The following is a 17,515-nucleotide window of genomic DNA, read 5'->3' on the forward strand; positions in this document are numbered from 1 at the left end:
TAGGCTCCTCTTCCCTAGCTTTTTCTCACATGAAGCACCTGGTTTCTGGGTAGTGTTGTTTCTGCATGCCACCATTTCTAAACTGGCTTTTTGTGATTCAGGCTCTGTGTAAAATATTAAAATTAATCTGAAATTTCAAAAGAAGAAGAAGAAGAAGAAGAAGAAGAAGAAGAAGAAGAAGAAGAAGAAGAAGAAGAAGAAGAAGAACTACTGAAGGTCACAGGCTGAAGAGATCACAGGAAGATTGAACATGGAGCTGAGTCAGAGCCCATGCTGAAAGGCCACCCTAAGGAACCTGTGATGAGCCCTCATATTCACTAATGGAGCTAGAGGGGAGGCCTGCCCTTTCTCTGAGACAAACCATGTAATATTAGCTTAGTCTTGTCTGTACCATATATAAAGTTATATAAAGCATAAAAAATAAAATGGAGACTTGAGATGTAGAATCAAAAGAAAGTGCAATCATTTCAAGCAGGTCACTGAAATTCCAGTGTTGGAATCAGAAGATACTGCTTTATCACAACCATTGTTAATATGAGAAGAGTTAATAAAAGTATCATAAAAATGAAAAAAAAGGTATTTTGAGAGAGATTTGGAAACTTGAATTAAATGGTAATAAAATAAAATAAAAACTGTAAAATCTACAGGTAATTTTCCACATGGTTGAATTTGGAATAGTTTGAAAGCTGCAGAAAAAAAATTGTAAGAAATGCCTAAGCATGAGACCTCCAAAACCATGTGCAAGAGAAATATAAAATAGGAGAAAGGCATAAATAGTTGAACAAGCCTATGTGTGATAAGGCAAGGCTCATTTGTGGAGGAGGAAGCCCCGGGCTTCATGTGCCTTGGAAAAGTTTATCCTCTAGGCCAGCCCCCATCCTGGCCCAGCCACTCCTCTGCCTTTGCTGAAGTGGGTTGTGCCCTATTTCCTTTCATGATATTGTCCATTGATCACCAAGGTACCACCTGAAATTTTCTCCTCTATGTACACTTATTCCCTGGGAGTATTGTGGGGTGAGTTGTGGCTGAGGGGTTGGCTTGTGTCCCCCCAGCTTTGTGGAGTCTTCTTTTGTTTGGAGCCACAGAGAGCTCTTTGGAGAACTACAGAAGTACAGACACACACCTGGTTTTCCTGTGGACTTGACGCACAACATTTAGCAGATGAATCCAATCTCTTTGTCTAATCTTTCCTGATTTTTAATAGAAAAGTGATTGCATCCCTAATTGTGAGCATTAGAGTCAATTACCTTGATACCTGAACTTTAGCTTCAGTCAGTGAAACAAAAATCTCTGGGGAGTACTCTCAAGCATTAAATTTATGAAGCTTGCAGGGAGATTCTTAGATGTTATGACTAGTATAAAATAAATGTTAATGGACCAAGGTCTTGAGTACATATCATACATTTGTATTCTGGCTTTTATATATTTTTAGAGGCTTGAATACTTTCTTTTTTCTTTGGTACTTGGGATTGAACTCAGGGGCACATAACCACTTAGTCATATCCCCAGTCCTATTTTGTATATTTATTTATAGACAGTGTCTCACTGAGTTGCTTAGCACCTCAATTTTGCTGAGGTTGGCTTTGAACTCAAAATCCTTCTGCCTTAGGCTCCCAATCTACTGGGATGGCAGACATGTGCCACCTCACTCACCTTGAATAGATCTTTAATTTCCCTTCTATTTATTTATCTTTATGATGGGGCTAATGCCACTTGCTTCCCAAGAATATAGTGAGAATTAAATGAAGTCATAGATAGTTAGCACTTAGTGCCTAGTGAGTGCTCCATAAGCTAGGGGCATGACAGGCCTTTGTATTTTTGCTTTGTGGGCACCCAGCTTTAGCTCTTCTGGCAAAGGCTTGTACAACTTAGCAAAATCCTGTTTCAAGAAAAATACAAAACTAGGACTGGTGATGGGGATGTTGCTCAATGTTGAAGCATGCTGAATTTCAGTCACTGGTACCAAAAATGTCATTTAATTTAGGACATTGTAATTATTTTATTAGTATGTTCATTTGTGACCTATACATATATGGGCATAACATCATTGAACAGTCTCATTGCTCAGTGCCTGAATCATCTCTGTTATCCTCTCTTCCATCAGTCTAAACCCAACTATTCTTCCTCCAATTTTTTGAGATCCACTTCTTTTTTAAACTCCATTTTTCTTTTATCTTTCACATATGAGAGAAAAGACTTGACTTTCTGCATCTGATTTATTTCATTTAATTTGATGTTCTCCAGATTCATTCATTCCCCACAAATGATATAATTCCATTCTTGTTTATGGCTGAGTAGAATGAGTAAACTTGTAAAAATATGTGTAGATGCTATTTTCTGGGGATGTCACCTGCCAGCACACAGGACCTTCAGTGTCCAAGCTCAGCCTGCCATTATGTGAGCCATGGAATGAAGATGCAGGAAGCAAAAGGTCTCGTGTGAAATATTTGAGGTCTTCCAATCTGTGGCTATGACTACTTGTACATGCACCAACCAGCCTGGTAACTTCCAGAGTGTTCTTTATTGTCTGCATTGATGACTAACCTGTCTCAGTGGTCTGTTTTCAGTACAGTTTTTTTTTTTTTTCTCAAGAGGAGGGAGTCAATGTGAAGGTAAAATTTCCTGATTCTCCAAGTGTCAGATGTAGGATTTGGCTACTTCCCTCAAATCTTTCCCTTTTGTCCATTCATGAAACTGCCTTTATCCACTTTACATTAGTCCCCTCCTCATGTGGCACCTTTGTATTTATCCTGGCCCTGAGCTCTGGTGATGGGTAGGGAATCTAGAGTCAGAGCAGACGTGGGCCCACTGGCCACATGAACTTAATTATTTTGTTTATTTATTTATTTTACTTTTCAAGGATTCATGTTTCCCATGTTGTGAAGTGGGATGGACAGCTAGTAATGGTGACACTTAGTGACATCAGGAACCATTGATGACCATGTATTGGACTATTGTTTTTTGAGAATTTTATCCCTGACCTCTTCACTGGCAATAAGAACTCCATGAGTTGAAGCCATGTTTACACCCATGTTGCAGGACAGGAATGCTCAGCTGTGTCGAGTTAACTTGCTTGAGGTCACACAGCTAGCAAATGGCAGCTTCATTGTTGCTGTGGGAACAGAGGATAAAAATGCACAGATGAGCATGGTAAAGTGTTGGCACATAATGATCAGGTCATAGAGCATGAAAATGAGGTACAGGTGCAATGGAAGGCCTGGCTCTAACCAGGATAAAGGCAGGGCCCTTGAGGAGGTGAGAGCAGAGTCCAGAGTGCAGGGTAGAAGGAGGCTTTACTCCTATCTTAAAGAGGGAGCTCAGAGAGTAACACCACAGAGGCCTGCACCAGCCTTGCAGGGATGGGGCTAAGTGGGTGGTTCCCAAATTTGACATGAAGAAATGCAGAATATGAGGATTGGGCTTGGTGGAAATTCCCAAGCTCCTTGCTATTGTATGTGCATGTACATAGGCACATACATGGAGGGATGCCCAGAGAGTTGATAACCTGTGTAAAATTCAGGGAAGAGTTCATATTGAAGGAACAATTGAAAAGACAGAATTATCACTTTAAATATATTATAGTCAGTTTGGACTGCTCTAAGGGAGTACTAGAAACATATACCTTACAAGAAAAAATAATAATAATCTGTGGACTTCTGAAAGCTCAGATGTCCAAGATCAAGTTTCCAACAGGTTTATTGACTATTGAGAACCTGCTTTTTCATAGACAGCTCTAATTTGAAGGTTTGTGTCCCCTTGGGTACCTTGGTTGAACTCATCTCCATTAAGGTGATGGTATTAGAAGGTGAGTCTTTGGGGAGGTGTTGAGGTCCTGAGGCTGAAGACTTCATCTGTGGAATTAATGCTCTAATGAACAGTGCTACAGGCTAGCTGGCTTCTTCCACCACATGATGACACAGCCAGAAGCTTCTATCCATTAGAAATGTCCTTTCCAAACATTGAATTGCCTTGTGCCTTGATCTTACACACTGGAGTGGCTGTGGTTATAAACCACCCAGTTTACCATAGATTATTACAGCAGCTTGATAAGAGTAAGGAAGTACCCCATCTCTGTCCTCACAGGATAAATTGAGAAGTTTCTTTGTGGCTTTCTTTTAATAGATGACAATAATCCTATTCCATGATTTAATAACCTGCAGGACCCCACTTTTGTCTGCCTAGGCTCATGATAAACTACCACAACATTAAAATACATACTCACACAGGGTCTAGAACTGGTCATTTTTCCCCAAGTGTGTTTAGCCAAGCTTCTGAAACCTGGACCTGAAAGTAACTGTCAAGTCCTCTCTGTGTTCTTGGCATTAAACTTTCAAAGAATTCTTCAGTGTATATTAATAGTCAAATCTGTGTATTCACCAGGCTGCTCACACTAGATAAGAAGTGGCCCCTTCCCTTGTAAACTCCAGTCTAATGGAGAAAGCATAAAACCCATGTTGTCCCTTGCTTTGCTGACACTAAACATTGCATATGAATCCTGTGAATATTGTTCAATATATCTAAAAGCAACAAGAACACTAGCTATCTTTAATATTTGTTTAATAGTGTTTTGTTGTTTGATAGTGTTTTTCAATTACATTAAATGGTGTCAAGAGTTCTTTAAAATATATGTGGGCTAGGGTTGTAGATCAGTGGTAGTGCACTCAGCACTCATGTGTGAGGCACTGGGTTCAATTCACAGTACCACATATAAATAAATAAATAGATAGATAGATAGATAAATAAATAATAATAAATAAATAAATGTTAAAAATGTATATGCAATAGGGCTGAAGACAAAAGTTTTATCTTGTACTTGCACATGCCAGGATTCCTTAGATTAGAAAATCTTAAGCAGCTGAAAGAATAAACACGGAAAACAAGGAGCAAGTTAACCAATCATAAACCTCAAAAAGAGAAGTGTGCAAAATCTAAATTCATAAAAGACAAGTGTAAATTCCATATTAACAAATAGCATAATCCTGAAATCTTTTAGACAACCAGAACATCTGTTTAAAAGACAGAGATGTCTTTTCATAGTAGGACCATAAAGTGGATCACATTCAGATGCAAATCACACACAATGATTAATATGGAAAAAATCTTTAGGTGAGGGTAACTGGGAGAGTACAGGGTTTGGAAACCAAGGCACATGAGATTTTCAAGCTCAAATGTAATAGAGAAAAAATTCTATATAGCCACATTGGTATCAGGAGATTTAAAAAAATAGGAAGAATTAATTTTGCTCAACAAAAGAAGAGATGTTCATGAATGAAAGTTGCTATCTTGGTGAGGGAGTGTACTCTTTGTCACTATCCATGTTCAAGCAGGACATGTATTGCTATCTTTGAGAGTTATCACAAAGCAACTCCTTTATTAATTCAAGGGTGTGTAAATTCTCCAAATGATTTCAAAGATCACTTGTATCTCTATGATTTTTTTCCATTAATGAATGACAAATTAGCCTTTGTGGAAGTGCAGACAAGGTACATTCCCAAAGAACATGCTACAAAAGTTACAGACTGCCAAAAAATTGTTCATAGGTGTTAGCTATGTTATTTCTTGACACGATTTTATTAGAGTGTGCATATGTAGTAAAAACAGATTAAGCAGACTCAGAAGTAAACGTTTGTGGTGACTGTGAGAGAAACTAAACATTCTTTCTAATCTGAAATTATTAATTTTAAAAAATTATTTTACTAGATAAGTTTTTGTAAACAAATCTTGATATATTCAATAAATTATAAAAAAGACAATCTTATGAGAATAAAATGTAAAAATTAGAAAACACATTTTTATAATGTCTATCTTTTGAATCACCCACAAACAAGAATTTATAAAGTATGCACAATTTGTTCCCAGGATATCTAGGGACTTAGTTTTATTGATGAAATAATTGAAAGCAATTACTATAAAATACTGTGCTACTGGCACTTATATGAAAATATAGCATAGATATTAAACCAAATAATTGTATACTAGGAACTCACTGAATACAAGTGCCGGGGCTAAAAGAGTTCAAGTCTAGTTCACTAACACTCCTTTGTTTTTAGCTTGGGAAACATAAAACCAAAACATCTCACATTATCTTTCTTGCTAGAATTCACAGTGGTAATGCACTGGCTAGTTCTTACCTAACTGACAAACATACTATTATTGTCAGAATTACTGCTTGTGAAAAAAAAAAGATTGCTAGTGCTAATCTTGTTTATTTAAGTGAGTTCTTAGAATCTGACAATGCATTAACCCCATAAAATTGGCCCAAAGGAACCATTTTCTGTTTTAAAATGGTAAATATTAAAACACCAGAAAACAACTTAGATATGATTGGTCTTTAAGCTTTATTAATTTAGGAAAAATGGCAGGATAATTTTTATGGTTTGCACCTGTCAAGAACAGAATCTTTACTATTGCAGTTTACAATGATCCAGAGATTCTCTCTCAGGCTATGGCTGAACTTCAACCCACTGTTGAAAAGACTAACACAAATGTGTGTCACCAAGGATTTGCTTTCTAGTAAGAAAATCTCTTAAGAAACTCACATTTATGATATATCACACTGAAAGTGTTCAAGTCTGAAGTTGAAAAAAGATTATATCTACACAGTAAGGTCTGTATTATTCTAAGTCTTTTGTCTTTAAGATACTCTACTTCTCCTGTATCACAAATTGTGCTAGAGACACAATCTTCAGTGTTTTATGCTACCTATAAAATAAATTTTCCTTAAAATTCCCACAAATATTCCATCATCAAGAAGGCTGAAAATTGTTGAGACATTTCAAGTGTCACTCAGGGATTTCAAAAAAGAGAAAACAAACTTGGACTTTAAATGCATAAGTAAAAAAAAATAAAATAGCCTTTCTGTTCAAGTTTTGAAGTAAGTGAAATGTTTTGTATTTTATCTTTCACTAACATAGCAGCACCATCTTATCTATAGCATCAATAAAGAGCTACAGATAAGCAGAACCTACACTAAGTTTAGAAAAAGACCATAAAAAGCCTTTATATTTTTCTTTGCTTGCTCAATTCCTGCAACACATTTTTAATACAATCAAGTACACTTTATATTGATATTTCAGTCTTGGAGAAAGTACCCAATACTTTAATGAAAATCACCAAATATGTATTAGATAAATCACAGAAAATAATGATAAACATTAAAAATCAACACTGATGTTATACAATGTACATACAAAATTATTTATATCAATTGTGAAGAATCCTATATTCAAAATATTTAATGTTTACAAATTTTTGTACAGGCAAATTTCTAGTAGATTATGACTTTTCAAGCAGTCAGAATTAATTTCATTACAATGCAGAGATTTTAGGAAAAGAAATTTATTTAACCTATGTTTGGCAGCCAAACAGTTGTGAGAGCAAATACACTACTTGAGTTGGTAAACTAACTTAGTCTTCATAATTTTTGAGTGAAATTTTATGTTAAACTTAATACCAATTTTGCATGTAGGATGTTTATAAAACATAAAGAAATACTGATAGGAACATGTTAAATATGATGTTTTCATTTTGTGCCAAGTGAGGCAATGAACTATAATCTAAAATAGTCAAATACTACACTATATATATATATATATATATATATATATATATATATATATATATATATATATATATATATATATATAATTTAAACTTCCCAAGCAATTGTTTCCCTATATTTAATATTTTCTCTTGGTGTATATGTACTTAAAAATAAGTATTAAAATACTTGTAAAGAAATTGAAAATATGTAGAACTTAAAAATATATAGGTTGATTTGAATCAAAATAGTTTAGCTTCCCTTCCACACTTCTAACATATTTTTCCATAAAAAAAGCTACCTATGTGTACCACCAATGATCAATATTTGACATTGTAAGACCGGTGGTATTTTCTAGATTTTATATTCTAAATCAGTTCACTAATTTGACCAGGTCAAAGAGGTAAATACTTAAAAGGAAGAAAGTGATTCATTGAAAATGTTTTATTACATTGTATCTGGACTTGTGGATAGAATGAATTAATAAAATATGGGCATATATTTAACCATCCCTAAAAACTAACAAATCAGCTGCAATTGGAGATGTGATTTGAAACTTTTGGACAGTATGAATACTAGAGACATTTCTAACGATTATGAATTGGAAGCTGCAGATTTTAGTAGATTTTGTTTATGATAAAGTTGCCTCTGGTAAATCTTTGGTGATTTCTCACCAGCCATGATTCCTAAAGTCAGCAAGTATACGCCATTTTCTCAAATAATGTGAAAGAGCTCAATTAACTTGTCCACCTCCATTAACTTGTCATCTTTGTTAATTTATGCTTTTGACAAAACATCTTTTAAATATCAGATATAGCTAGGAATTTTTTCCAAATATAGTCTAAATTTTTTACTTTATAAAAAATTACTTAACACCTATAACAGATAAAATAACCTATAGTATCAAAAAGGAATATGAAAAATAATCTGAAAATAATTCTGAAATGTCCTCATTTTTTTCAGTGCTTTCCAGGGAATAAGTTCTTTTGAACTGAAAGCATAAATACAGTTCCACAGCAGCTGAAAGCCTTTGAAAAACCAGATAGGTATCACTAAGAATCTGAATCTTACATAAAACAAACAAGTTAAAATTGGCAACTCACCAGACTAAAAATTTACATAAAGCAGGAAAAATTCTTGCATCTTTTCCATCTGGAAAATATTTTAAAGTGAACACTTACTATATATATATGATATATATATATATATATATATATATATATATATATATATATATATATATATATAATATATATATATATATATAATATATATATTATATATATATATATTTACTCAAAAGATTTTCTTGCACCAATTTTTTTTAAAAATGCCAGCTTTCCTTCACTCTTTCCTCCACCAAAATAAATGGATTGTGACTGCTACTTTAAAAGAATGTTTTGTTATATCTCATAAAAATTGTTTTTAAAGCTACACTTTATGAATTTGACAAGATTTTGTAAAATTCTAAAAAATCTTGGATAGACTTCTCAATGCATTACAATATATTTTTACTTAACATACATTTCTATAATAGTAACATATAGAATATTTTTTCCATCTGCTGCAGATAAATAAGTGCTCAAAGTATGATCTGCAGGAATTTGAACTTGGTTAAAAGATGCAATATCAAACTTATTAATATTGACATACAACTACAATATAAAAGTCTTGATTGAAAGACTCATTTTCTGACCAATATGTTAACTCTGAATGTTTCAAAATTATCAAAAATACTATAGAAAACAATTCATGTATAACACACTACCAACATCAATCATCAGACTTTAAGCCATTACACAAAATAAATCATGTTTTGGATAAATAGAATTTTTTAAAAATCCCATGTTAAATATTAAAGTTTCCTAATGCAATGTCTTAGCTGTACCTTGTGCTTTTTTACATTATTAATTAGATTAGAATTAAGCACTTTAAGTGAACATAAACTATAGAAAAGGAAAACAATGGTAAAATGTGGCCATGCCAATCTCTTTCCATGTTAGCAAGAATGAGGATTTTCTAATCTTGTAGGCAGCAGATTGCCTTCTCATGTTCAACCCGACCCCAGCCCCAAATTGACAGAACAACCTCATTTGTTCCCTCCAAATTTCCTTCTTTCAATTCCTCTAGCAAAAATATTTCCTATAGCACTTAAAATATTTTCCTTCTTTAGCAAGGAGCTTTAGTACCAGGTCATCCACTACTGCCACTCACTTGACTGAGCATCAGGTAGTTAGTGCAGTCTTTACCTGGCAGGTGAGCTCCAGGTGGCCTTCACACAGGTACTCTGTGCCTTGTCAAAAATGCTGAAGTCATGTGCTTCACCATCTCTTGGTCATATTCAGGTAGCCACTGTCCTTCCTGCTGGAAGCCGCATCTCTGTGCATCACCTGTCTTTACATAGGTGCTGCTACCACCTTTGCAAACCAAAGAAGATCTCAGGATCCAAGATGGCACCAACTTGCCCCTATGTACACACTCCCAGCACCAAGAGTGCTCTGACAGTAGGCAGGTGTGACCTCATGTCATATGCTGCCTCTGGGCAGTGGCTGCAGCACCTTCCCAAATGCAAACACTCAGGGCTGGGAAGAGCCACATCTTATACCCTTGATTTCCCCCTGCATACTCTGGCCCTTTCTGTTCACACTTTTACCCCACACTCTGCCCTCTGCCTTTTTTTCTACTTCTCTATTCTGTGTCCTTTATTTTGTAGTCCCTTTATCTTGGGCTGACAACTTGCAAAATGCAAACATAGCTGCAATGTGGCACCAGGCTGAGTGATGGTGGCACTAACAAGGGAAGGGTAATACACACTGACCACACAAGTCATAGCCTTATTCACTCCCATGAACTCACATATCATATAAGTACAGACTCACAAAAACTGTTCATGCACACAGACAGATACACATACACACAATACCTAGATATACACTTGGACATCTCCAGACAGGTGCACACTTTCATATACACATACTCCAGTCACATATTCTCATGCACATACAGCCATATTCATGGACCCACACATTCACAGTCCAGACATGGAAATGCTATCCTTAGTCTCCACAACTGTAAACATCCCCAACCTCTACAGGGACCTGGACTAAGCTATGAATCCAGAGGCCTGAATAAGCTCGAGGTTGGCCCAAGGGAGAGTGAAAAGGTAGAGGGGAAGCAAAAACCTGCCATCTTCCTGTCATAGAAAGCAAGGGGTGAGGAGACCCATATACCAAAGGAGCAGTCCATACACTCTGACGTGGAATGCTAAGTGAAGGTGCCTTTTGACTCCTAGAGTTGTCTCCCAGGAATGAGAATGTTGGGATGTGGGAGAAAGTCTATATGGCCCCAAATTGAGCCTCTCTTTTTGCTGAAGGCTGGGCTCCCTTTGGCATCCCCTTTCCACATCACCCCCCACAACAGGCCTTCCTGTCCCCAGGAGCTTGACTCTCCTTTAAGATCTCTTCACTGAGACTCACATACCTGTACCTCCACAAAATGGGATCCCATACAGACACCACAAGGCATGCCCCCACCTGAGGGATCCTCATGCTGCATCTACCCCTACACACTCCTTAAAACACAATAGGTTCACCAGCCCCACAACCCCGAAACTCACAGGTCACACTTCCAGCGCTGCAGAGAAAGATGCCCACCCACCCTGGGTGAGTCCTCCTCTAATGTGGCGACTCCCTTCGCCAAAGAGTACCTCTCCAGAAGCTGCAGTCCTCCAACCCAAGGTGCCTGCACCATTCCAGAGGGGCTCCCAGCTTGGATCCTTTGGCTTGGGTTCCATAGCGGGTGGCTCTGAGCTCTGGTGGCAGCAGCTCCTGCATTCCAGCTGCAACAGCATTGGCTCCTGCACTCCAGCATCTTCAGTACTCTGTTGATGGCATTGTGGAATCCTGAATTTTGGACACCACCAACAAGTTGGTATTGGGTCCTGCGCTCTGGTGGCAGCGTCATTGGCTCCTACACTCTAGAAGGAAAGTTGCCTCCTGCACTCTAGCGAATTCAATGCTCCAGCAGCGGTGTCAGCAGGGTGGGTCTCCCGCACTCCAATGCTTTCGTGCTCTGGTGGCTCCCATTTCCTGGATGCGGTGTCAGCATTAGCTCCTGCACCACAGTGGTACCTGCACTCCAGTGGCTCCCGTGCTCCAGCTGCAGCTTTGTTTTATACGCTATGGCCACTCCTTCTGGAGTGCAGCGGCAGCTCCTCTGACTCCTCTAGCTCCTCCAGCTTCTCTGGCTCCTCTGGCTCCATTATGGCTGCTCCTTCTGGGAGGCAGCAGCGGCTCCTCCCCAGGCTCCTCCCCTGGCTCCCCCCCCCCCCCCCCCCCCCCCCCACCCCGGCTCTAACTGCAGTGTGGACTGGAGGACTCACTGTCGGATAAGCACAAGTGCTCTGCCCTAGCTTCTGCTTTTCCCTCAGGGGGCCTGGGGTCATGAGCAATTCTTAAGTTTTGACCAATAGGGTGGGTACTTTTTCCAAACCCTTATAAGCATAAACATGAACCAATAGCATTGAACCAAGAGGTATATATACCACTAGCTGAGCACACTCAACAGGAGAATTGTTGTGAAATGCTTGGAGGTAGTTTGCATCTTGTAAGTTCAGAAGCTGGGAATCCTGGGGAAAAAGTTGGTGGTGAGCTTTTGTGGTCTGTTGAAATGCCAGTGAGTAGAGTCTCCTATCAAGAGCATCTTGGCTGCTGAGGCCTGCCACTTACTAGGAACCCACTTGCCAAGAGAAGCAGAAAATTCAACTTTCACTTACAGGGACTTTTTAGTGTGCTTGTTCATATAAATCAATATTAATGAGGTTATTTTTATATATAATTTCACACATTAATTATTAAAAGTAAAAAAAATAGTTAATAATTAGACACATTAACTAATTAAAACAAATTTTTAAAACTAAGACATAATCAGTATATGGGGGCACATTCCTATAATCCCAGTTATCAGGAGGCTGAGGAAGGTGGGTTTCAAGTTCAAGTTCAAGCTCAGACCCTGTCTCAAGATTTTAAAAGGGCTGGATATTTACCTCATTGGTAGAATGCCTGTCCAGCATGTGTGAGACTTGGGTTTAATTCTCAGCCATTTGAAATTGAGAATACACACACACACACACATACACACACACACACACACAGAAAGATAGAGAAATGAAAGAATTAAATTTGACTTTAGGTTTTAAATTTAACTTTAAATTAAGTTTTCGAGGCTGACTTTTCTTAGAAATGTAACAAATACATTATTATGGTGATCATATTTTAGTAGATTGTATGTGCTAATTGCACAAATTATACTTACAGACCATTAATTTAGTTTCATATTAATACAGCATGAGTTATATTTGATGTTAACTTAAAAGAATGGAATTCTAGTGCAAATTGGGGATGTGGGAAGATGGCACTCAGAAGTAGACTATTGGCATGTTTTGCCTTTTATAACCCAGTCTTATAAACCATCAACTCTTCTTTCACTACTTACTGTTCTTTAGAAGTGAATCACTAAATCTACTATGCATTCTTGAGAGAAAAGTTAGAAATTCTCTCTCTCAGTGTACAAATGACAACAGCAGGTGCTAGAAGACCTTTTAGAAAAGGATTTATTGACATAATCACCTTCCAGAGGCAGGGGAACTCAGAACACTTGCTTAGTTTTAAACTAAGAATGGTACATGTATCCAAGTGGCTTTTGTAGGGATAGGAGGCATTCTGAGATTTTGGGTATAAAGAACTTTATCCAGCAATTTTAGGAAAAAAAATTATAAATCAGTGATCTTGTGTAATGGAAAGGAGACCAGTTACAAAACCATTGCAGAAAGGAGTGATGACACTTTGGATTACAGCAGTGAACATTATGGGAACAAAGGTCAGAGGATAATTCATGTCTTAGAAAGAAAAAGTGACCTGCAAATGTAAATGTTAGAGACAGGCAAAGAAAAATAGAATACAACATGTTCATAAAAATTGGAAGCAATTCTAGCATAAATATTAAATACAGAAGAAAGAAAGCAGATTTAAACAATTTCCAAAGCTAATGAAACATTGGAAATTTAAGAATGCAAATACAAAAAATATTAACTGAAGCCATGGGACAAAACTGGATGGATAACAGAGAGCAGTTGTAAATCTAAAACATTGTTTCATTTACTTTTACTTACTCCTCTGTTTTAAAATGGGTGAGGATGAGATTTCATTGAATAAGTTTGAATTCACTTTGGAAGAGCTATATTGTGGAGAATGCAGAGGAAGCATTGTTTAATGGGCTGACTACTGATACTGATAGAAAGTTGGAAAGATAAGATGCAGGTTAATGGGACATGATTGTTTTGGACAAAAATCTGCTCAAGAATATTGCACAAATTATTAAATTTAGAGAAAACATCAGTGAATATCAGAATTCCTGCATATGTCAATAAATAAGCTACCTCTACAGGAGATTTTTTTCTTTTCTCTTACTTGGCTCTGGTATTATTATCTACACAAAAATGAAATTATTCCTTTACCTCCCTCTGCCTTGGTTCTATAAGGCAGGAGTAAGAAAAATAGGGATGCTATATATTAAATGACCTAATTAATAGAAAACACTTAGGTTGATGCCTGACACATAAAACTTCTATATAATCATTAGTCAATATATAATATCAAAGAAATTAACTCTACAATACCAAAGGCATTCTGAGCATAGAAATAAAAGCAAGTCAAAACAAAACAGTCTGGCTACAGGAACACGTCTGCATTAAAAGTATGTTAGTAGAGAAGCATTGGGTGTATCCTCTGGGGAAATATTACTTATCAGAAAAATTTAAAGAAGTTGGACATTACCCAAATAGTAGAAAAAATGTAGAACCACTTTCTTGAGATTAAAATATTTTAAAACATATTCCTAAACACAGTGTACAGTAATGAACATATGTGTAGTTTTCTAAATTTTCTAAATATTACCATAGCTTAAAATAACATGTATTTTGTAATACTATAGATGTTAATTTTAAATTTATTTTTCAAAATTGCATCTAAAAATATAGTTGGAAATTTCTATTGTCATCAGTTTTATTTGAATGATTTAATAAATAACATATTTTTTGGTTCACAATTGACTCATTTTTTAAGATATTTTATCCTTTCATGCCAGTTTTTCAGGAAAAAAGCAGGGGAAAAAAGAAAACAATGAATACAATAGAAAAAAAAATATTAGGATAATAATATTGATTATCTGATGTTAGACATGTCCCAATTTCAAAAGTGTTAAGGTGAAAAACAACAACAAAAAAAGAATTGGACATGTATAGTAAACATAATATATATTTTTTTTAATTTATGTAGGGTTAGTGTGAATTTCCATAGTGTCTGTGGCATCATTGTAGATTTAATTCTCGATTACAAATGAGAGAGAAAGGTGTGGGACAGAGAGAGAGAGAGAGAGAGAGAGAGAGAGAGAGAGAGAGAGAGAGAGACATTTGGAGGATTATTTCTATTTCCCCAAATTATTATGATTATTCCCAAATCCCTGTGTCACTGAATATTATATTCCACAATCCAAACAATCAATTGAAAGCTAAAGGGTTAGCTTTTACTTTACTTTCCATCTCACATACTATATCCAAATAATGACACGTTAAAAAAAAAAAAAAAAAAAAAAAACTTTCACTTCCTGAATCACCTCAGAGGCCAGTATTTTCTTTATCTCTTTCAGAACCATCAGCACCTCTCTCTCAGCTTTGCAACAGCTTCCTGCTGCTGAGTTGGGGAACTTTCCTTCTCTCTGGTTTGTTATATCTGTTTAAGTGGAAATATTCATGTGATTCTATTTTTCCTCATCTCAGTCTCATCCTATAATCACCCTGCTTCGAGGACACTAGCGTGGTGTAATCACTGGGCTCCTGCCTACTGTATTCTCCAGCCTCCTCAACTCCACACATTTTCTCTAGCTCTTGATTGCAGGTATCCTGACTTCAATCCCTGAAATCTATCCTTATTCATCTTCTCCCAAGGCCTTTAAGGTTCCTTTCTCTCTAAATAGAATGTTATTTCCTGCCCCTCTTTTCCAAAAGTTCTTCCTCATCTATGAAGTCTTAATTTCTTTGCATTTTTTCTAGTAAGTTTTTTTTATCTTTCTGATTTCATTTATTCTATGCTATAACTAACACTGAGCATTCTTCATTAAGATTCTTATTAAAAGTATAACTTGACAGTTTTTTGTACATTTGTATCATTAACAATTAATAAAATTTTACTAAGAGACTGTTTAGTCTTTAACTGTGGGTGTTAGATGTTAGCATCAACTTTAATATGTGGCATCATATCCAAAGCATCTAGCAGTGTTGGCCATGTACTAATAACATTCTCCATAGTAATCTGATCAGATAAATAAAATATTGTATGATTTAGGATAATAAATTGTGATATAGTAACTTAAAATACTGTATTTATGGAGAAAGTTATAACATTTAATATTATAATTATAATCCTATATGTCATTTGAAGTACAGTCAGTCCTGAATACCTTCAGGTTATATATGAGTAGATTCAGTCCATGATGAGTTTGAAGATATCTGGAAATAAATGCAATTATTACTATACAAGTACATACCTTTATTCTAGACACTAGTTCCTAAACAATAGTGAACATCCCAATAAAATATAACATCCTAATAAAATGTATTGGGATGTTATGATTAATGTAAAAATGACTGAAAGTATACAGGAGGATTTGCAGTAAGTCATATAAATATATAACACTATTGCACATAAGGAACTTGAAATTCAGCAGATTTTTCTATATATGGGTGGGAGATGGGCTTGGAGCCACCCTTCCATGAATACAAAGGGACAATTGTGCACTAAAACACAAGGAACGGTGGCTGTTTTTCCATAAGGAAGACCATTGTTTTCTTTAATTGATAACAGAATAAATAAAACTGTACATCATTTATTTATTTAGGATGCTTAAGCTAAAAGCTGGCATTTTCAATCATGATTCTCAAATATTAACAGAGGTCATGAAAAGACAAAGCAAAAGTTTAATTGAAAAATGTATCATAAAACTATTTGTATCTGTAATTTGGTGAACTCCCTAACTGATTTTCATTATTTGCATGTCTTTCTGTTCCTCTTTACATTTTCACTTAAAAATTATATTCATATAGTCCCTATTAGCAAACTCTATTTATATTGGTATCCAAAATTTCAACAATAATTTCTTCTCTTTTTTCAATTTTCTCTTTCTATCTAGTTCCAAAATTTTTGAAGTCCACACTCCTGCCTCTCCTCCCCCTCCTCTTCCTCTTCAATTTTAGATAGCATAATGCTATGCCCTCTTGGTGAAGATAGTACTTAGTAAAAGATGAGGCTTAAAAATGTGACTAGATATTTTTAAAATTATTTGAAATACACTGAATAGAGGTTGTATCTCTGAATAGTTATTTTATGCATTTACAAATATTTCAGTCTTTCACAAGTATTCATGAGTTTGGATCACATCCAGAAATTAGGTATTGAAGATTACTTTCTTTTAAAGGAATTTGAGCAGAAATATGAATGAAGAGGAAACTTGTCTTTGCTGGATAACAAATTGGCTGTAACCATACTATACCTTTTTCCCATCTCTTGTTATATAATACAAAATGATTTTTTTAAAAAAAACTTTTATGTAATATGTTTAAATAAATAGATTTAGATTTAACTGTAATTAATTAGATTTAATTCTTTTAAAACTTTTCATTTTTTAGTTACAGGTGGTCAAAATGTCTTTATTTTACTTTATGTGGTGTTGAGGATTGAACCCAATGCCTCACGCATGCTAGACGAGCACTTTACCTCTGAGCCACAACCCCAGCCCAATTTAATTCTTTATTAATAATAAAGAATGTCATAATTATAGAGATTGGGTTAAAGGAAAGGCGAATCAAGGATTAATTTGTAATTTTTTGAAAAAAAAAAAACTTTGGTCATTCAGTAAGGGAAT

At 35.6% G+C, this 17,515-nt stretch overlaps 1 pseudogene; it reads left to right on the plus strand.

Annotated features, from left to right (window-relative positions):
• Positions 1–3,792: 3,792 nt before the first annotated feature.
• LOC139704332 (ruvB-like 1) overlaps positions 3,793–17,515 on the plus strand; it is a 29,618-nt pseudogene continuing 15,895 nt past the window's right edge.

This window comes from Marmota flaviventris, unplaced genomic scaffold (genome assembly GCF_047511675.1).
Source record: "Marmota flaviventris isolate mMarFla1 unplaced genomic scaffold, mMarFla1.hap1 Scaffold_54, whole genome shotgun sequence".
Classification (NCBI taxonomy): domain Eukaryota; kingdom Metazoa; phylum Chordata; class Mammalia; order Rodentia; family Sciuridae; genus Marmota; species Marmota flaviventris.